Source organism: Zea mays, chromosome 4, assembly GCF_902167145.1.
Source record: "Zea mays cultivar B73 chromosome 4, Zm-B73-REFERENCE-NAM-5.0, whole genome shotgun sequence".
Taxonomy (NCBI): Eukaryota; Viridiplantae; Streptophyta; class Magnoliopsida; order Poales; family Poaceae; genus Zea; species Zea mays.
The window spans coordinates 123545796-123565926 of NC_050099.1; the positions used below are offsets into that span (position 1 = coordinate 123545796).

The 20131-nt window shown below is 44.2% G+C and overlaps 1 long non-coding RNA gene across 1 annotated transcript; it reads right to left on the bottom strand.

Annotated features, from left to right (window-relative positions):
• Positions 1 to 692: 692 nt before the first annotated feature.
• LOC109945549 (uncharacterized) lies at positions 693 to 19615 on the bottom strand. The gene is made up of 3 exons (XR_002268767.2): positions 19567 to 19615; positions 825 to 885; positions 693 to 717 (listed from the first exon to the last, which is right to left on the bottom strand). It is a non-coding gene; the product is annotated as an uncharacterized lncRNA (long non-coding RNA).
• Positions 19616 to 20131: the final 516 nt, after the last annotated feature.

The window sequence follows — 20131 nt, forward strand, 5'->3', positions numbered from 1 at the left end:
GTGGGAAGCACACAGAATAAAGCACGCCTCATACTCTAATGATGGATTATATAAGAACCCTATATTTGCACACAACGATTTATCAAGAGAGATGCTTTCTATAGTACTCGATTAGAAGCACCAGGAGCTGAAGCAGTAAAACAATGCAGAGGAGGTAGCAAGAAAATAATTTTAGCTTTCCGATAGCAACACTGAACTAAGCAAAAGCTTCAACTTAAAAGAACTCTAGCAACATTTGCATAATTCATTTATGTCAATATATACAAAACTCGAGTGGGCAAACTATATAAGACTACTTACTTATCTTGTCCCATCCGGATGGCATCATGCTCTGTCACTGATTAGCGCTGCTCTTGCCTGTTCTAGTCTTCCTCCTTTGCAATCCTCACCAAGCAGTGCTGCCCTCTTGTTGTCTCATGCTTGATCTGGCCTTCCCCCCTCACTGTAGTCCTGTGTTGCGCCCTTCTGTCCTCCATTCTCCGTGTCTCCACTGGCAAAACAAAACTGGGAAGGAAGACAACCCAAAACCCGTGATAAATATGTCAGTCTAGGATCCATTAAGTCTGTGCATCCTAGGAGTAAGTGGGACGATCATCAATAGATCTTAATAACATGGGTTTTGGGTTGTAAGTTGGAACTGGAACTGGAGCTAAGCTGGTGTCCAAAATTACCTCCGGACTTCATCACCATCAGGACGTCTCTCAGGCCTCGGATCATCTGAACACAAACAAATTCACAGAGCTAGAAACATCTGCACCTAGAGGGTATCTATATGCCTGAAGAATGTGGGGTGGATAGACAAATTCAGGAGTGAAGCTTGTGACCTCTTCACCGCCGAGCGCGAGCGTCACCGGCCTGCTCTCGCCGCTGAACTGGTCCACCGTGCTGAGTTGCTGAAAGGGAAATGTGCCCTTGGGCAATTTCTATAATGTTTTGGTGATTAAGTGTCCAACACGTTTAATTAAGTTCTTATGTGCCAAATAAAGGGAGAAGTGCAAATCAAGGAAAAAGGTATGTTTCTAGACTTGGTGAATTGTTTTATGTACTAACATGGTTATCCAAGTGCTAGAAACAATGACTACAGAAGAAGAGAGGAAAAGGGAAAGACTTGGCTCTGTGCAGCCAAAACTTCAGCTCAGTCTGGCACACCGGACTGTCCGGTGGTGCACCGGACAGTGTCCGGTGCGCCAGGCTGGTCCGCGTGAACTCGCCGCTCTCGGGATTCGATGGCGGCGTACGACTATAATTCACCGGACTGTCCAGTGGTGCACCGGACTGTCGGGTGAGCGAACGGTCGCCAGCGCCAATGGTCGGCCGCGCAATCCGCGGGCGACGCGTGGCCCGCAGTAACGGTCGGTTGGGCACACCGGACAGTGTCCAGTGCGCCAACCGACCCCGAGGACCAACGGTCGAATGCGCTAGAAAAGGAAGGAGATCACGCACCGGACAGCTACAGTGACTGTCCGGTGGTGCACCAGACTGTCTGGTGCACCACCCGACAGAAGGCAAGTTTGGCCTTCCAAGTTGGCCTCCAACGGCTCCTAGCTGCCTTGGGGCTATAAAAGGGACCCCTAAGCGCATGGAGGAGATACACAAGCTTACAAGAAACATTTCTAAGACTCCCAGACTCCGACTCCACGCATTTGATTCTCTTTGTTAGCGATTTGAGCTCCATTTGAGTTGCGAACTCCGTGTGTTGTACTTCAAGCTCAAGTTGTGACTTGTATGCGTGGTTGTGTTGTGGATTTGAGTCTTGTGTGTGTTTCTCTCCCCTCCCTTACTTCTGTGCTTCTTTTGTGATCATCATTGTAAGGACGAGAGGCTCCAAGTTGTGGAGATTCCTCACAAACAGGAGAAATACTATAAGGAAGAAAGTCGTTGTATTCAAGTTGATCATTGGATCGCTTGAAAGGGGTTGAGTGCAACCCTCATCCATTGAGACACCACAATGTGGAAGTAGGCAAGTATTACTTGGCCGAACCACGGGATAAAAATCGCGTGTCTCTTGTGTGCTTTCTCTGTGATTGTTTTATCCACAAGAACTCGCTTCAAAACTACTTAGTCGAACTAACACTTCAATAACTAAGTTTTTGTGGCTATTTAGTCTTTGATTTTTCAGGATCACCTATTCACCCCCCCTCTAGGTGCTCTCAATTGGTATCCGAGCCGTACTCTTCACATAAGGGACTAATCGCCCGAAGAGATGGATCCTAAGGGAAAGGGGATGGTGGTCAACGACAAGGAAAAGGAGTCCGTCTTCAATGAGCCAAGAGACGACAAGCCTACTGACTCAGGCTCGAGTCAAAGGAAGAAAGATGGGAAGAAGAAGAGGCGCATCAAGAAGATCATCTACTACGACAGCGATACCTCGTCTTCTTCACCACACGACGAAGACGACGACTCTTCAAAAAGGAAAACGATTAATCAAAATTATTCATTTGATTATTCTCGTATTCCATTTAATTCAAATGCTCATTTGCTATCAATTCCACTTGGGAAACCTCCACACTTTGATGGAGAAGACTACTCTTTCTAGAGTCATAAAATGCGTAGTCACTTATTTTCTCTCCATCCTAGTATCTGGGAGATTGTTGAAAACGGAATGCATTTTGATAGTACTGACAATGCCGTTTTTATAAATGAGCAAATTCATAAGAATTCCCAAGCTACTACTATGTTGCTAGCATCTCTTTGCAGGGATGAGTACAATAAGGTGAGTGGCTTGGACAATGCCAAGCAAATCTGGGACACCCTCAAGATATCTCATGAGGGAAACGACGCCACCATGATCACCAAAATGGAGTTGGTGGAAGGCGAGCTGGGAAGATTTGCGATGATCAGGGGAGAGGAGCCAACACAAACCTACAACAGGCTCAAGACCCTCATCAACAAGATCCAAAGCTATGGAAGCACAAGATGGACGGATCATGATGTCGTCCGACTCATGCTAAGGTCATTTACTGTAATTGACCCCCATCTTGTCAATCTTATTCGTGAAAACTCCAGGTACACCAAGATGACGCCCGAGGAGATACTCGGAAAATTCATGAGTGGACGCATGATGGTAAAGGAGGCACGATACGTGGATGACGCCTTGAACGGTCCACTACCTATCTACGAGCCGCAGCCCGTTGCTCTCAAAGCAACAAGCAGCAAGGAGGCGCTACCAAGCAAGGTAGCTCAAGTGGAAGCTGCCGGACTCAATGAAGATGAGATGGCGCTTATCATCAAGCACTTCAAGACCGCGCTCAAAGGACGCAAAGAATACCCCTCCAAGAATAAAACAAGGGGAAAGCGCTCCTGCTTCAAATGTGGTAAGACTGGTCATTTTATAGCTCAATGCCCCGAAAATGATAATGACCAGGAACAAGAAAAGTATGGGAAGAGGGAGAAGAAGAAGGTTTACAAGAAGGCGAAGGGCGAGGCGCACCTTGGAAAAGAATGGGATTCAGACTACTCTTCATCCGACTCCGACGATGAAGGACTGGCAGCCACGGCCTTTAACAAGTCTTCGCTCTTCCCCAACAAACGTCACACTTGCCTCATGGCTAAGGAGAAGAAGGTACGTATTTGAGATTCCCTGAAGTATTCTTATTCTAGTGATGAGGAATCTGATGATGAAGTAGATTACTCTAGTTTATTTAAAGGTTTAGATAGAGCCAAAGTAGAGAAAATTAATGAATTAATTGATGCTCTAAATGAAAAAGATAGACTGCTAGAAAAATAAGAGGACATTTTGTATGAGGAACATGACAAATTTGTTAGTGTACAAAAGTCTCTTGCTTTAGAAACTAAGAGAAATGAAATGCTATCTTCTAAGTTATCTGCTTGCTATGAATCTATGTCTAGTTTAAAGAATTTAAATGATGATTTAAATGATAAGCTAGAGGAAGTTAGTAAAATAAATTCATGTGTAGAGCATGTTAGTATTTGTAATAGATGTAAGGACTTTGATGTTTATGCATGTAATGAACATCTTATTTCTATTACTAAGTTGACTGATGAAGTGGCAAGTCTTAATGCTCAACTTAAGACTTGCAAAAGTGATTTTGATAAATTAAAGTTTGCTAGGGATGCCTACACTATTGGTAGACACCCCTCAATTAAGGATGGATGTGGGTTTCGAAAGGAAACCAAGAACTTAACAAGCTAAAAGGCTCCCGTTCTCAACAAGGAGAAAGGGAAGGCCCCTATGGCTAGTAGTCCTCAAAGGAATCATGCTTTTATGTATGATAGGAAAATTGCTAGTCATAATAAGAATTATGCTCATACTGCTTACAGTGATTCACATGATATGTTTGGCTCTAGCTCTACTTTTGTGCATGGTAGAAGTAGGCCTAGGAAAAATCATGTTGTGCATCATGTGCCTAGGAAAATGTGTAATATACCTACTTCTGTTTTCCATGCTTGCAACACTTCGTTTGTACTTTCATGTAAGATTGAAAAAGTGGTTGCTAGGAAGTTGGGAGCCAAATGCAAGGGAGACAAGACTTGTATTTGGGTTCCAAAAAATATTGTGACTAACCTTGTAGGACCCAACAAGAGTTGGGTACCTAAAACCCAAGCTTAAATTCCTTGCAGGTTTATGCATCCAGGGGCTCAAGCTGGATTATCGACAGCGGATGCACAAACCACATGACGGGGGAGAAGAAGATGTTCACCTCCTACGTCAAGAACAAGGATTCCCAGGATTCGATCATCTTTGGAGATGGGAACCAAGGCAAGGTTAAAGGATTGGGAAAGATAGTCATTACATCCGAGCATTCTATCTCCAATGTGTTCTTAGTTGAATCGCTTGGGTACAACTTATTGTCTGTGAGTCAATTATGTAACATGGGTTATAATTGTCTATTTACAAATATAGATGTATCTGTTTTTAGAAGAAGTGATGGTTCACTAGCGTTTAAGGGTGTACTAGATGGCAAGCTCTATTTAGTTGATTTTTCGAATGAGAATGCCGATCTAGATGCATGCTTAATAGCTAAGACTAATATGGGCTGGCTTTGGCATCGCCGTCTAGCACATGTTGGGATGAAGAACCTTCATAAGCTTCTAAAAGGAGATCATGTGTTAGGACTATCCAATGTATGTTTTGAGAAAGACAGACCTTGTGCAGCATGTCAGGCAGGGAAACAAGTGGGAAGCACTCATCGCGGCAAGAATGTGATGACAACATCAAGACCAATGGAGCTTCTTCACATGGACCTCTTCGGACCCGTTGCCTACCTAAGCATCGGTGGAAGTAAGTATGGTCTTGTAGTTGTTGATGATTTTTCCCGCTTCACTTAGGTGTTTTTTTGCAGGATAAATCAGAAACCCAAGGGACCCTAAAGCACTTTCTAAGGAGGGCTCAAAACGAATTTGAGCTAAAGGTGAAAAAGATAAGGAGCGACAACGGGTCCAAATTCTAGAATCTGCAAGTTGAGGAGTATCTTGAGGAGGAAGGCGTCAAGCACGAGTTCTCCGCTCCCTACACACCACAGCAAAACGGTGTGGTAGAGAGGAAGAACAGGACGCTTATCGACATGGCAAGAACGATGCTTGGAGAGTTCAAGACGCCCGAGCGGTTTTGGTCGGAAGCTGTGAACACAGCTTGCCACGCCATAAACCGGCTCTATCTGCATCGCCTTCTCAAGAAGACCTCCTACGAACTCCTTACCGTTAACAAACCCAACGTCTCCTACTTTCGTGTATTTGGGAGCAAATGTTACATTCTGGTGAAGAAAGGTAGACATTCTAAATTTGCTCCCAAGGTAGTAGAAGGGTTTTTACTAGGGTATGACTCAAATACAAAGGCGTATAGAGTCTTTAACAAATCATCGGGTTTGGTTGAAGTCTCTAGCGACGTTGTATTTGATGAGACTAATGGATCTCCAAGAGAGCAAGTTGATCGTTGTTGGGAGTATGCTTCGTAGCCGAAGATCCTAAAGAAAGAGAACACCTTCGGAAGATCTTCTCAGGAGCAAGGGTCGAAGCTATTACCTATAGAGGTTCGGCACAATGACAGATCTCAAGACGAAGGGCCGAACCGACTTAAAGATGGATTGACTAAAAGACCCATGATGTTTTGTGTCATTATTGTAGTCGATTGTAAAGGACATAAATGTAATTTTACGCAGGTTGCACCCTATGCCTATAAATAGGTGAACAGTACTCCGGCACTATTCACGCAATCCTGTAATCGCTAACGCATTACGCTGGAATTATTACTTTCTATCAAGGCGAAGGTATAAACGTACCTGAATATTATGTTTTAATATTTAGGTTCATATTACAATGGATGTAAATAATGTCATTTGTTTCCAATAGATCTTTCTCTAATGTTTAATATTTTATTTCGGATTATTTTATGTTTGGTCACGAAGGTATGACCTTCGTGATATCCTGCTCGTGGCCTTCGTCCGAAGTTCATTAGATCCTTGGGGAGATAATGCTTCAGCGAGCGAAGGTCATTATTATTTAACATTTTATGTTGCCTTGTTCTTGATTCATAGCATTTGAGAACAAGTCCCCAACATTGGCGCCCACCTCCGGTGAACTCACTTCCACTTTCTGAGTTGATGGCTTCGTTCAACAACCAAGCTGGAGCTGCTTCGGCTCCGAAGCTCGTACTCCCGATAATAGGCGGTTCATGCTTAGAACCGGCCAACAAGAAGTAGAAGAAGGAGGCACAGAGAAGGGTACAACATGTTGGGGTGCAAGGACCCTTCATCAAGTCAAGATGGTCCCACATCCCAATTACCTTCTCCCAAGAGGGACCTTCAGCTCAAGGATTACCCTCACAACGATGCTATGGTTATTTCTTGTGTTATCAAAGGATTTCTGGTCCATAATGTTTTGGTTGACACAGGCAGTACAACGGATATTATATTTGCTAAGGCCTTCAGACAGATGCAAGAGCCCGAAGATAAGATCCATGATGCTACACACCCCCTTTGTGGCTTCGGAGGAAGGCAGATTGTAGCACTCGGCAAGATCACGATGCCAGTGACTTTCGGATTTATCAACAATACAAGGACTGAACAAGTTGTGTTTGATATTGTTGACATGGAATACCCTGACAACGCAATCATTGGTCGTGGGACACTCAATGCTTTCGAAGCAATTCTTCATGCAGCATATCTTTGCATGAAGATACCTTCGGATCAAGGGCCTATTGCTATTCATGGAAGTCAGGAAGCTGCCAGAAAGGCCGAAGGAAACTGGACAGATTCAAAATCAATCCACAACATAGATGGAGCCGAAGCTTGTGAGCAATACAAGTACAGAAGGGAGAAGGCTGCTTCGGCTGATCAGCCGAAGCCCATGCTCTTATGTGATGATATAGCAGAGCAGAAGGCGCTATTGGGATCTCAATTGTCTGAGGAGCAGGAGAAAACCCTAATAAGGTTTCTGTTCAACAACAAAGATGTCTTCGCATGGTCAGCTAATGATCTCTGTGGTGTCAACAGGGATGTTATTGAACACTTGCTCAATGTTGATCCATCCTTCAGACCCAGAAAGCAGAGGCTTCAGAAGATGTCTGATGACAAGGCCGAAGGTGCTCGGAATAAAGTGAAAAGACTCCTCAGCGCTGGAGTCATCAGAGAAGTAAAATACCCAGAATGGCTAGCTAACACTGTTATGGTGAAGAAGGCCAATGGTAAATGGAGAATGTGCATTGATTTTACTGATCTTAACAAGGCTTGTCCGAAGGATGAATTTCCATTACCAAGGATAGATTCTCTGGTAGATGCACCAGCTTCGTCAGAACTCATGAGTCTACTAGATTGTTATTCAGGCTTTTAATCAAATCTGGATGAAGGAGGATGAGCCAAAAACCAGCTTCATCACCCCCAGTGGTACATATTGTTACCTTCGGATGCCTGAGGGGCTCAAGAATGTTGGAGGAAGCTTTAGCAAAATGATAGCAAAGGTCCTTCATTCTCAGATAGGCAAAAACGTGCTAACATATGTTGATGATATCATAGTAAAAAGCACGAAGCAAGAAAATCACATTGCTGATCTGCAGGAGGCATTCGCTAATTTTAGGCAAGCTGGTCTGAAGCTGAATCCAGAAAAATGTGTCTTCGGAGTAAAGAAGGGGAAATTCCTTGGTTGTTTGGTTTCAACAAAAGGGATCGAAGCTAATCCAAATAAAATCGAAGCTATCCTTCGCATGGAGCCGCCAAGCACAAAGAAAGGGGCTCAACGGCTAACAGGAAGACTGGCATCTTTGAATCGATTTATATCCAGATCAGCAGAGAGAAATTTACCATTCTTTGAAGTGCTAAAGTCAGCCGAAGTTTTTCAATGGGGATTAGCTCAGCAAAAAGCCTTCGAAGAGCTGAAGCAGTATTTGATAGATTTAACAACTCTAACTCCACCAGCGCCAGGGGCTCCTCTGCTGCTGTATGTGGCAGCTTCGCACTCTGCAGTAAGTGCGGCGCTTGTCCAGGAGAAGCTTGAAGGGCAATTGAAAAAGCAGGCTCCAGTATACTTTGTCTCCGAAGTCCTCAGTTTATCAAAGAAAAACTATACAGAATTGGAGAAGGTGTTGTATGCTGTTTTAATGGCCTCCAGGAAGCTTCGACATTATTTTCAAGCATACCATATAATAGTTCCTTCATCATAGCCCTTGAAGGATATTATGAGAAACAGAGAGGCTACTGGAAGGATTGGAAAGTGGGCTGCGGAACTCAACGAGTTCAGCATTGATTATGTGCATAGATCTTCGATTCAGTCCTAGGCGCTAGCAGACTTCATCGCCGACTGGACGCCAGGGGCTCAGGAGGAAGAAGCAAGTAAAGATGCTGAAGCTTGGACAATGTTCTGCGATGGTTCCTAGGGAACCTTCGGGGCAGGTGTAGCTGCCATTTTAATTGCACCTTCCAAAGTCAGAACGTGCTACGCAGTGAAACTTGATTTCAGTTGCACAAATAATATTGCTGAATACGAAGCCTTGCTTTTGGGGCTTCAGAAGTTGAAGGCAATGGGGATAAGAAGGGCGGTTCTCAAAATTGATTCCCAAGTTATTTCTAGCCATGTTGACAAAAGTTGCAAAGCAAGAGATCCGAAGCTTGAGAAATATTTGGATACAGTTCGAAGGCTTGAAGCTTCCTTCGAAGGGGTTTCTGTCAATAATATTCCACGAGGAGAAAATGAGCACACTGATCTACTAGCCAAGTCAGCGGCACAGGGGCTGCCCTTACCTTCGGAAGTATTCTTTGAAACAATAAAAGCACCTTCGGTTGACCTTCTTGAAAGAGCAGTGCTCAATATATCTCCTGTTTATAGCGAAGATTGGAGAACTGAGATCATGTCTTTTCTTCAGGGCAATTTCCTCTCAGATGACCAAGCTTATCATAAGAGAATAGCGGCAAGAGCCCGTCCATATGTAATAATAGAAGGGGAGTTATACAAGCATGTAGTCTATTCTCCATTACTCAAATGTTTATCCAGAACTGAAGGTATAGAGCTGATGAAAGAAATACATGCAGGCCTGTATGGATCTCACATCGGATCTAGGCCTTTGTTGGGTAAAGTTTTTCGTCAAGGATTTTATTGGCCGAAGGCAGCTTCGGATGCAGCAGAATTAGTCCAAAAATGCGAAGGTTGTCAAAAATGTGCAAGAGATAAAAAACAACCTTCGTCTCTAACTCAATTAATACAGCCCACTTGGCCATTGCAAAGGTGGGGCCTTGATTTGCTAGGCCCACTTCCACCAGCACAAGGGAATTTAAGATATGTTGTGGTGGCAGTAGAATATTTTTCTAAGTGGATTGAGGCGAAGCCTTTAGCCACAATAACTTCGGTCACTGTTCAAAAGTTTTTCTGGCAAAATATTGTGTGTCGCTTCGGAGTGCCAAAGGCTATCACGTGGACAATGGAACACAATTTGATGCTGAAGCTTTCAGAGAGTTTTGTGAACAAATTGGCACAAAGATCCATTTTGCATCGGTTCGGCATCCGGAGTCAAATGGACTTGTCGAAAGAGCTAATGGCATTATAATGACAGGAATAATGAAGTTAATCTTCAACCAGCCCAGGGGGAAGTGGCCAGACGAATTAATCAAAGTAGTGTGGAGCCACAACACAACAATGTCAAGGTCAACAGGTTTTACACCATTCAAATTGTTGTTTGGTGACGAAACAATAACCCCAGAAGAAGCTAAAGCGGGATCAATAAGAACTGTGGCTTTGGCAGAGGACGAAGCTGATTATTCTGTGGCAAAAAATGCTATAGAAGGGATCAGGCTTCAGGCTATGGAAAATATCAACAAATATCAAGCCGAAACAATAAAATGGCGTGATAGAAAAGTTCGGTTGAAAAACATTAAGCCAGGACATCTGGTGCTTCGGAGAGTGGCCAACCCTGACACAGTAGGCAAGCTTCAGCTGAAGTGGGAAGGACCTTTTCTGGTAGTATCTTCGTCAAGACCCGGTTCCTACAGGTTGAAGGATATGGACGGCAACGACATTCCTAGATCTTGGAATGCGGATGAGCTTCGGCGGTATTATGTGTAGCCTGATGTAATCTTTTTTATTCTTTCCTATGGCACCCTTTTCCTTTCCAAAGGGGGAGAAAGGTTTTTAATGGGGCCATAGCATGTAATTTCTCTTTTTCTTATATCAGCTCTATAAGAGCAATTTCCCCCGAAGATGTAAATGTAAAAATTGAGCATGCACCATCGAGTGCAAAGCGAAAAATGAAAAACAGGGAGAAGCTCGAAGGACGTCCCTAAGGGGATGCAGAGCACGACGAAGCTACAAAAAGTCGTTCCTAAGGGAGCGCAGCGTAAGTTTTCTGCTCAAAAGTCGTTCCTAAGGGAATGCAGAACTTACAGCGAAAAGTCAACGCTGATTCCGCCAAAATATAAGGCGAAGCGCGAAAAGTCAACGCGAATACCGCCGAAGTAAAAGGCGAAGAAGCTCCAAAGGGAGGCTTACAGCGAAAAGTCAGCGCTGATACACCGAAGAATAAGCGGTGAAGCCGAAAAATAAACGGCAAAGATTTGTTATTCCTAAGGGAATTAGAGTTGTGATTATGGTTTCGTATGTGTCTTTGAACATTCATTTGCACGATACATTATATCATACATTTGCATTCATAAACATTCACTTAGACATACGTAGGATCATCATCATCATAACATACACACTTGCTTCGGTTTTAAAAAGAGAAGACTTCAGAAAAAAGGGAAAAGAGGCAATTTTATGCTTCGCTGTGTACGCAAAGAAGGGAAGGTGTTTTTCGCCTTCGGCTCAAAAATATTAATTTCGTCCACACCAAAGCATTTCATACATTGACGGAAAAGTAAGATTATATTACAAGATATGGATAAAGTCCACAAAGTGAAATTTAATTACATAATACTTTATACAAGTTATCACAGGAGTTTTTTGAGCTATTTCTACAGACTACTCGAGCTTCGTCAGCATTCATGGAGCTTCGTCTTCTTACTCTGTAGCTTCAGCTTCGGCTTGGTCATCCTGTATGTAAGTATTATAAGCTAAATTCAAAATTCAAAGGAAAAGGTAAGCATAAGGTATGATTTTGTTACCAGCTTAAGGTGGCTTCGAGCTTCGTCACCAGCTTTGCTCCGTCCACCCTTTGTCCATATTAATTTTATAAATCTATTCGCAATACTTCGGGCCAGGTTGAGAATGTTATCTAAGTCTGCTAGTGACAAGCTGAAGTTGGGTCTATTAACAATTTTTCCGTGTTCACAGCCAGACTTCAGAAAGGCAACAGCTGTGCCCCGAGAAGCTGCCAGGGCACAGAAGTCACCATGCCCAGCTATAACTTCGTCAAGATCATTAATTTCACCTTCAATATGCTCGAAGGCACCAGGCAGGTCTTCAGCCGAAGGAGTGAACTTCTCGCTACTGGCTCCAACAAAATGGAACACCTGCTTCAGCTGTGGAACGCATCGATTGCTGAACTCCAAGCACTTATTCTGAAGACTTGTCAAAGATTCTTTCAGCTCCGAACTTTTTTGGACTTCGGCCTCAAGCTTTGCATCAAGTTTCAGCTTTTCTTGTTCGAAATTTTCTGATTGAGAAAGAAGCTTCGAATTTAATTCTGTTATTTTGGCTTCAGCATCCGCTAATAAGCCTTCGGTTGTTTGAAGCTCGAAGTCTTTCTTTTCGATGGCAGCTGATTGCTCTTTATCTTGTTCTCTAAGTTCTCAATTATAACTTCGTGCCTTTTATCCTCTCAGTCCTGCTGCATTTTCAAAGCCTTGCTCAAAAGCATACTCTGTGGACAAATAACATTCGTTAGAAAATATTTATGTTATTACAAATAATAAAGGTTAGACAAAAGTTGTTTACCTTAAAATTGGAATAGAACAAACTACCGACAATGTGTTGTCGTCGGTAGCGGCTAATATCTACTTCGAGCTTCGGGAAACCGATACTCTTTGATAGAGTACCGATAACTTTCGCGCCGGTCTGATCTCGTATGCAGCCTAACCTTTCATCATCAATGCCACCGAAGAGAAGCGCTCGCGGCCGATACCCGCAAGATATAGCATATTCTTTTAGTTCTTCTTTTTCAGCTTTTGTCAGCTCTTGGCCAACTAAGTTTTGAAAGTCAAAAGCCTCATCTTCTGAAGTATCTTCGGTCATCTCTCTCTTCTCGGGTTTTGCGGCCGTAGTCTCTTCGGTGGCTGCGCCAGTTTCTTCCGCGGCCATGTTTAGTAGCATTTTGTCTATATCAGCAGCTATGCTTTCTAAATTAATATCTTCGGATTTGGCATCTTCGGCTCTGGCCTCTGCTGCGGCAACTTCCGAAGGTACAGCTTTAGTAGCTGTCATGCTTTCAATAGCCGGCACCTTCGGAGCTGAAGCTCCTAGTGGTGTTGCTTCAATGACTTCTATCACAGTAACGATTCTTTGCCTCTTTGGCCTAGGTGCCTTCGTTTTTGTGGGCTCCTTTTCCTTCTGAAAAAGCTTCGTCAGATGTAGCCCCAGATGACTTAGTTTGATAGGCAAAGTTTTAGTCATTACCTTTAAGATTTCCTCTATTTCAGTAGCAGAGGATGTCGCAGAAGTCCTTTCTTTTTCATCAATTGATTTTTGCTTCGGAGTTGAAGCCTTTCTTTTCTTCAGAGCAACTGTTTTCGCCTCAGACTCTTGTTTTTTCTTCTTTGGTTGATCTTCATCGTCCTTATTCAGAGCACTAACTACTCTTTTCCTTTTTTGGCCTTCGGCACCCTTGTCCAGCCGCTCGTAGTCAGGATATTCAAAACCTATAGCATCCATCACTTGGTTTAGCCTTCGTTTCGGACGGGTGCCGAAGGCCGCAGTCATCAATTGATCTTCTTTTTAGAATAATTTCCAAGTATTTCGTTGCACATTACTTCAATTGTATCCAGCCATTCTTGGCAGGGCACTTTGAAATGTCTCTTGAATTTGTAATGGTAGGGCAGCCGGACAAGTTCTCCCTCCTTATTTTTTCCTTCAAGCTTCGGCATGGCCCACTCTTTCATAGTTGGAAACACTTTGAAAGCCAAAAATTCCTGCACCAAGTCCCTAGTGCCGATGTGCTCTGCGATAACCCTAAATTCAGCTAGTGCAATTTGGGTTGGACCCTATGGTGTCATATTGCACGGGGGTCTGGACTCTCCGAAGATCAGCTCTAACAGACTTTGGACCAGCTTCTCCTTATCATCGTCAACTTTGACGTAGAACCATTCCGATTTCCAACCAGCCGACCACTTGCTTCGGTAACTGATTATGGGAAATTTTGTAGTCTTGTGGTAGGCAAAATTGTAGCAGCCGAAGTTTTCATGTAACCCATCTCTTCTGGCCTTGGTTTGGTAGTGTAGCTCATGCACTCGGCAGAAACCTTCGGCAAACGGTTCCACCCCTTGGCTTTGGAGAGCCCAAATGTAAACGCTAAGCCTAACGATAGCGTTAGGAGTTAGCTGATGAAAGTAGATCCCAAACTTCTTCAGCACATCAGCAATCATCTTATTCAAAGGGAATCTCAAACCAGCTTTGAAGAAACTCTTAAAAACTACTACTTCATCTTTTCCTGGCTTCGGTGTAGTTTCCTCTCCACCAAAGCGAACCAGTTCTTTCTTTTCTTCATTAAAATATCCCAATTTCAACATCTTAGGTAGGTCACCTTCGGAGATCGTGGATTTTCCGAAATCCAGATGGCTGGGTTTGCTCGGCACCGTGCTACTATAATCATCTTCAGAATCGGTCTCTTCAACGTCAGCTTGCTCTGCTTCAGCGGCAGGGACGTCCTCCGGTGTTACCAGCCTAGAGCGCTTCATTGCTTCTGAAATCGGAACAGTCTCAGTAGCTTCGGTCTCATCTCCCTCACGATCAACCCTAGCAGTGGAGCGAACTCTGGCCATTTGATTATGACTTTCTTGAAATTTTTGTTGTTGACTTTTCTGATTCCTGAAGCTCTTCCTCTTGTGACGAAGCAGAATCAAAAGCGAAGTTTCGTCTGAGCACGATGATTAAGCTTCGGCTATGACTAAAATTTTGGCAGCAAAATAGTGCAATAGCAATGAATGCTGTGGTAACTTCACACCTACCCGTCTGTTTATATAGTGCCGCAGGTGGGAAGGTAAATCGTCAAGGTCTCCCGCACCGAACAAACAGTCACCCGCACTCGCTGAACGGTGGGCCACAGGGTACGAGAAGGTGAATCGCTGGGGCTTGCGTAATTGCTGCAAGATAGGGCCACCACGCGCGCGACGATTATTTTAATCGTTTCTCGCTAACGAGCTCAGGGAAGGTGTTTTTTGGATCTTCGGCATCCCGAAGCCTAGAAGACTTTTTCACGGATCAAGCTCGTTACGAAAAACGATCTAGCACCGCGAAGGGGCTACTGTTGGAAGTATGCTTCGTAGCCGAAGATCCTAAAGAAAGAGAACACCTTCGGAAGATCTTCTCAGGAGCAAGGGCCGAAGCTATTACCTATAGAGCTTCGGCACAATGACAAATCTGAAGACGAAGGGCCGAAACGACTTAAAGATGGATTGACTTAAAGACCCATGATGTTTTGTGTCATTATTGTAGTCGATTGTAAAGGACATAAATGTAATTTTATGCAGGTTGCACCCTGTGCCTATAAATAGGTGAACAGTACTCCGGCACTGTTCACGCAATCGTGTAATCGCTAACGCATTACGCTGGAATTATTACTTTCTATCAAGGCGAAGGTAAAAACGTACCTGAATATTATGTTTTAATATTTAGGTTCATATTACAATGTATGTAAATAATGTCATTTGTTTCCAATAGATCTTTCTCTAATGTTTAATATTTTATTTCGGATTATTTTATGTTTGGTCACGAAGGTATGACCTTCGTGATATCCTGCTCGTGGCCTTCGTCCGAAGTTCATTAGATCCTTGGGGAGATAATGCTTCAGCGGGCGAAGGTCATTATTATTTAACATTTTATGTTGCCTTGTTCTTGATTCATAGCATTTGAGAACAAGTCCCCAACAATCGTGATGACATAGATGAAGATGATGTTCCAACGGCCGCAATGCGCACGATGGCGATTGGTGATGTGCGACCACAGGAACAACAGGAGCAAGATCATCCATCTTCCTCCACAATGGTGCATCCTCCAATCCAAGACGGTGAACAGGTACCTCAAGAAGAGGGACATGATCAAGGGGGAGCACAGGAAGAACAAGTGATGGAGGAAGAAGCACCATGTGCCCCTCCAACTCAAATCCGAGCAACGATCCAACGACATCGCCCCGTTGATCAGATTCTGGGTGACATAAGCAAGGGAGTAACTACTCGCTCAAGATTAGCTAACTTTTGTGAGCATTACTCGTTTGTCTCTTCTATTGAGCCTTTCAGGGTAGAAGAGGCCTTGCAGGATCCGGATTGGGTGTTGGCCATGCAGGAAGAGCTCAACAACTTCAAGAGAAATGAAGTTTGGAGCCTGGTGCCACGTCCAAAGCAAAATGTTGTGGGAACCAAGTGGGTGTTCCACAACAAGCAAGACGAGCACGGGGTGGTGACAAGAAACAAGGCTCGACTTGTGGCAAAAGGTTATGCCCAAGTCGCAGGTTTGGATTTCGAGGAGACTTTTGCTCCTATGGCTAGGCTAGAGTCAATTTGAATTTTATTAGCCTATGCCGCTCACCATTCCTTTAGGCTATTGCAAATGGACGTGAAGAGCGCTTTCCTCAATGGGCTAATAAAGGAAGAGGTATACGTGGAACAACCCCCTGGCTTTGAGGATGACAGGTACCCCGACCATGTGTTCAAGCTCTCTAAGACGCTCTATGGACTTAAGCAAGCCCCAAGAGCATGGTATGAATGCCTTAGAGATTTCTTAATCTAATGCCTTCAAGGTCGGGAAAGCCGACCCCACTCTCTTTACAAAGACGTGTGATGGTGATATTTTTGTGTGCCAAATTTATGTCGATGACATAATATTTGGCTCTACTAATCAAAAGTCTTGTGAGGATTTAGCAGGGTGATGACTCAAAAGTTTGAAATGTCGATGATGGGCGAGTTGACCTACTTCCTTGGGTTCCAAGTGAAGCAACTCAAGGACGGCACCTTTATCTCTCAAACGAAGTACACACAAGATCTTCTCAAGCGGTTTGGGATGAAGGACGCCAAGCCCGCGAAGACACCGATGGGAACTGACGTACATGTTGACCTCAACAAAGGAGGTAAGTCCGTTGATCAAAAGGCATACCGGTCAATGATAGGTTCATTACTTTATTTATGTGCTAGTAGACCGGGCATAATGCTAAGTGTATGCGTGTGTGCTAGATATCAATCCGACCCCAAGGAGTGTCACCTTATGGCCGTTAAGCGAATTCTTAGATATTTAGTTTCTATGCCTTGCTTTGGGATCTGGTATCCAAAGGGGTCTACCTTTGACTTGATTGGATACTCGGACTCCGATTATGCTGGGTGCAAGGTTGATAGGAAGAGCACATCAGGGACATGCCAATTTCTAGGAAGGTCCCTGGTGTCCTAGAGTTCCAAGAAACAAACATCTGTTGCCCTATCCATCGCTGAGGCCGAGTATGTTGCTGCAGGACAGTGTTGCGCGCAACTACTTTGGATGAGGCAAACCCTCCGGGACTTTGGCTACAATCTGAGCAAAGTACCACTCCTATGTGACAATGAGAGTGCAATCCGCATGGCGGATAATCCTATTGAACACAGCCGCACTAAGCACATAGACATCTGGCATCACTTTCTGAGGGACCACCAGCAAAAGGGAGATATCAAAGTGTACCATGTTAGCACCGAGAACCAGCTAGTCGATATCTTCACCAAGCCGTTGGATGAGAAAACCTTTTGTAGGTTGCGTAGTGAGCTAAATGTCTTAGATTCACGTAACTTGGATTGATCTATAGCATACATGTGTTCTATGCCTTTGATCATGTTACTTCATGCATTTATATGATTTTGTTGCTTATTTATGGTGCTCAAGTTGTGCAAGGGATCCCCGGACCTCGCAAGTCCATGTGTGAATGATGCACATATTTAGGGGGAGATGTGCTACAACTTGACCCTTTGAGACTAATCTGTTTGTTTGAGTATACTTGATGTAGTCTCAAAGGTACATTGAAAGGGAAATGTGAACTTGGACAATGAAAAGACTTCCACTGCACTTCGGTATTAGTGTACTTACTTCCAAGTTCATACCTGCAATCTCATTACCTTTTTGCTATTAATTGACAATTTTTGGTGAGGCAATGGGGTTAAAGGGGCCAAAAATGATCCCGTTTTGGTGCTTAATGCCAAAGGGGGAGAAATTAAGGCCAAAGCAAATGGATCAGCCAACCACTTGTGATTTTTGAAAATAATAGAGTTAGAATATTTGATTTATCCAAAATACTCTTATTGCAAAATTTGGTCTCTTGCGGGGGAGAATTTTGATTATGGGAAAAAGGGGGAGTTTTTGGCACTTGATCAATTTTACTCTTGGAATAACTCTCTATGTGCCCAAACAAGTGTGTTTGACTTAGAGATAGGGAAATGAATTTGATTTGCAAAAACAAACCAAGTGGTGGCAAAGAGCGATCCAAATATGCCAAATTATAGTAAAAAACAATTTGGTCTTCAATTGCATTGATGTTGCACTTCTTTTGGTTGCTTTTGGTTGTGTTGGCATAAATCACCAAAAAGGGGAGATTGAAAGGGAAATGTGCCCTTGGGCAATTTCTATAATGTTTTGGTGATTAAGTGCCCAACACGTTTAATTAAGTTCTTATGTGCCAAATAAAGTGAGAAGTGCAAATCAAGGAAAAAGGTATGTTTCTAGACTTGGTGAACTGTTTTATGTACTAACATGGTTATCCAAGTGCTAGAAACAGTGACTAAAGAAGAAGAGAGGAAAAGGGAAAGACTTGGCTCTGTGCAGCCAAAACTTCAGCTCAGTCTGGCACATCGGACTGTCCGATGGTGCACCGGACAATGTCCGGTGCGCCAGGCTGGTCCGCGTGAACTCGCCACTCTCGGGATTCGATGGCGGCATACGGCTATAATTCACCGGATTGTCCGGTGGTGCACCGGACTGTCCGGTGAGCCAACGGTCTCCAGTGCTAACGGTCGGCCGCGCAATCCGCGGGCGACGCGTGGCCCGCAACAACGGTCGGTTGGGCACACCGGACTGTCCGGTGTGCACCGGATAGTGTCCGGTGCGCCAACTGACCCCGAGGACCAACGGTCGGATGCGCCAGAAAAGGAAGGAGATCGCGCACCGGACAGCTACAGTGACTGTCCGGTGGTGCACCGAACTGTCCGGTGCACCACCCGACAGAAGGCAAGTTTGGCCTTCCAAGTTGGCCTCCAACGGCTCCTAGCTGCCTTGGGGCTATAAAAGGGACCCCTAGGCGCATGGAGGAGATACACAAGCTTACAAGAAACATTTCTAAGACTCCCAGACTCCGACTCCACGCATTTAATTCTCTGTGTTAGCGATTTGAGCTCCATTTGAGTTGCGAACTCCGTGTGTTGTACTTCGAGCTCAAGTTGTGACTTGTGTGCGTGGTTGTGCTGTGGATTTGAGTCTTGTGTGTGTTGCTCTCCCCTCCCTTACTTCTGTGCTTCTTTTGTGATCATCATTGTAAGGACGAGAGGCTCCAAGTTGTGGAGATTCCTCACAAACGGGAGAAATACTATAAGGAAGAAAGTCGTTGTATTCAAGTTGATCATTGGATCGCTTGAAAGGGGTTGAGTGCAACCCTCGTCCATTGGGACACCACAACGTGGAAGTAGGCAAGTATTACTTGGCCGAACCACGGGATAAAAATCGCGTGTCTCTTGTGTGCTTTCTCTGTGATTGTTTTATCCACAAGAACTCGCTTCAAAACTACTTAGTCGAACTAACACTTCAATAACTAAGTTTTTGTGGCTATTTAGTCTTTGATTTTTCAGGATCACCTATTCACCCCTCCCTCTAGGTGCTCTCAGTTGCGGCAGAGAGGGAAACCACGGTGCGCTAGACTAAGACCACCGGATTACCTAGGCTCGATCTGACTCAAAGTCTGGAGCTGTGCAGCACACATCTTTAGTGCACGTGCCGAGAAGCAACGCTATGGCGTCTGGGAACTCAACCATGCACCTGTGCACGAAGTAGCCATTCGCGCAGCGGCACACGTAGTTGAACTGCACCAGGTCGCCCTCCCGCGCCTCGGCCCCCTCCCCCTCAACGACATCTTCAGAGTTCAGATCAAGAAGCGAGCGCAGTTCATTCCATGAGCCATCAGAATTCAGAACATAGCTCAAAACCACGAGAAACATGTATGTCTGCGACCGCTACCTTCGAGTATGACTCCACTCCCTAGCTTCTGGTACCTAAAAGCTTCGAGAAACGGAACCAGCAGGTCAGGTGATTGCGTGGCCACTGGAGAAATCTGTATGTCTGCTACTGCTAAAATGTACAATTTGGATTTAGGATTCTGGATTCCTATAAAATTTTCAAGTAGCATTTCTCAACTAACATGCACCACATAAAACCAATTTGGATTTAGGATTCTGGATTCCTATAAAATTACATCACAGGATGTAGTAAACTCTATAGAACTACTTGTGCGCCCAAAAAAATTTCTTGCGCGAGAATATAGGATAATCTAATATCAAGCACACAGAGACATAGGAAAGTTACAGGCTTGAATGAAGCACCGAAT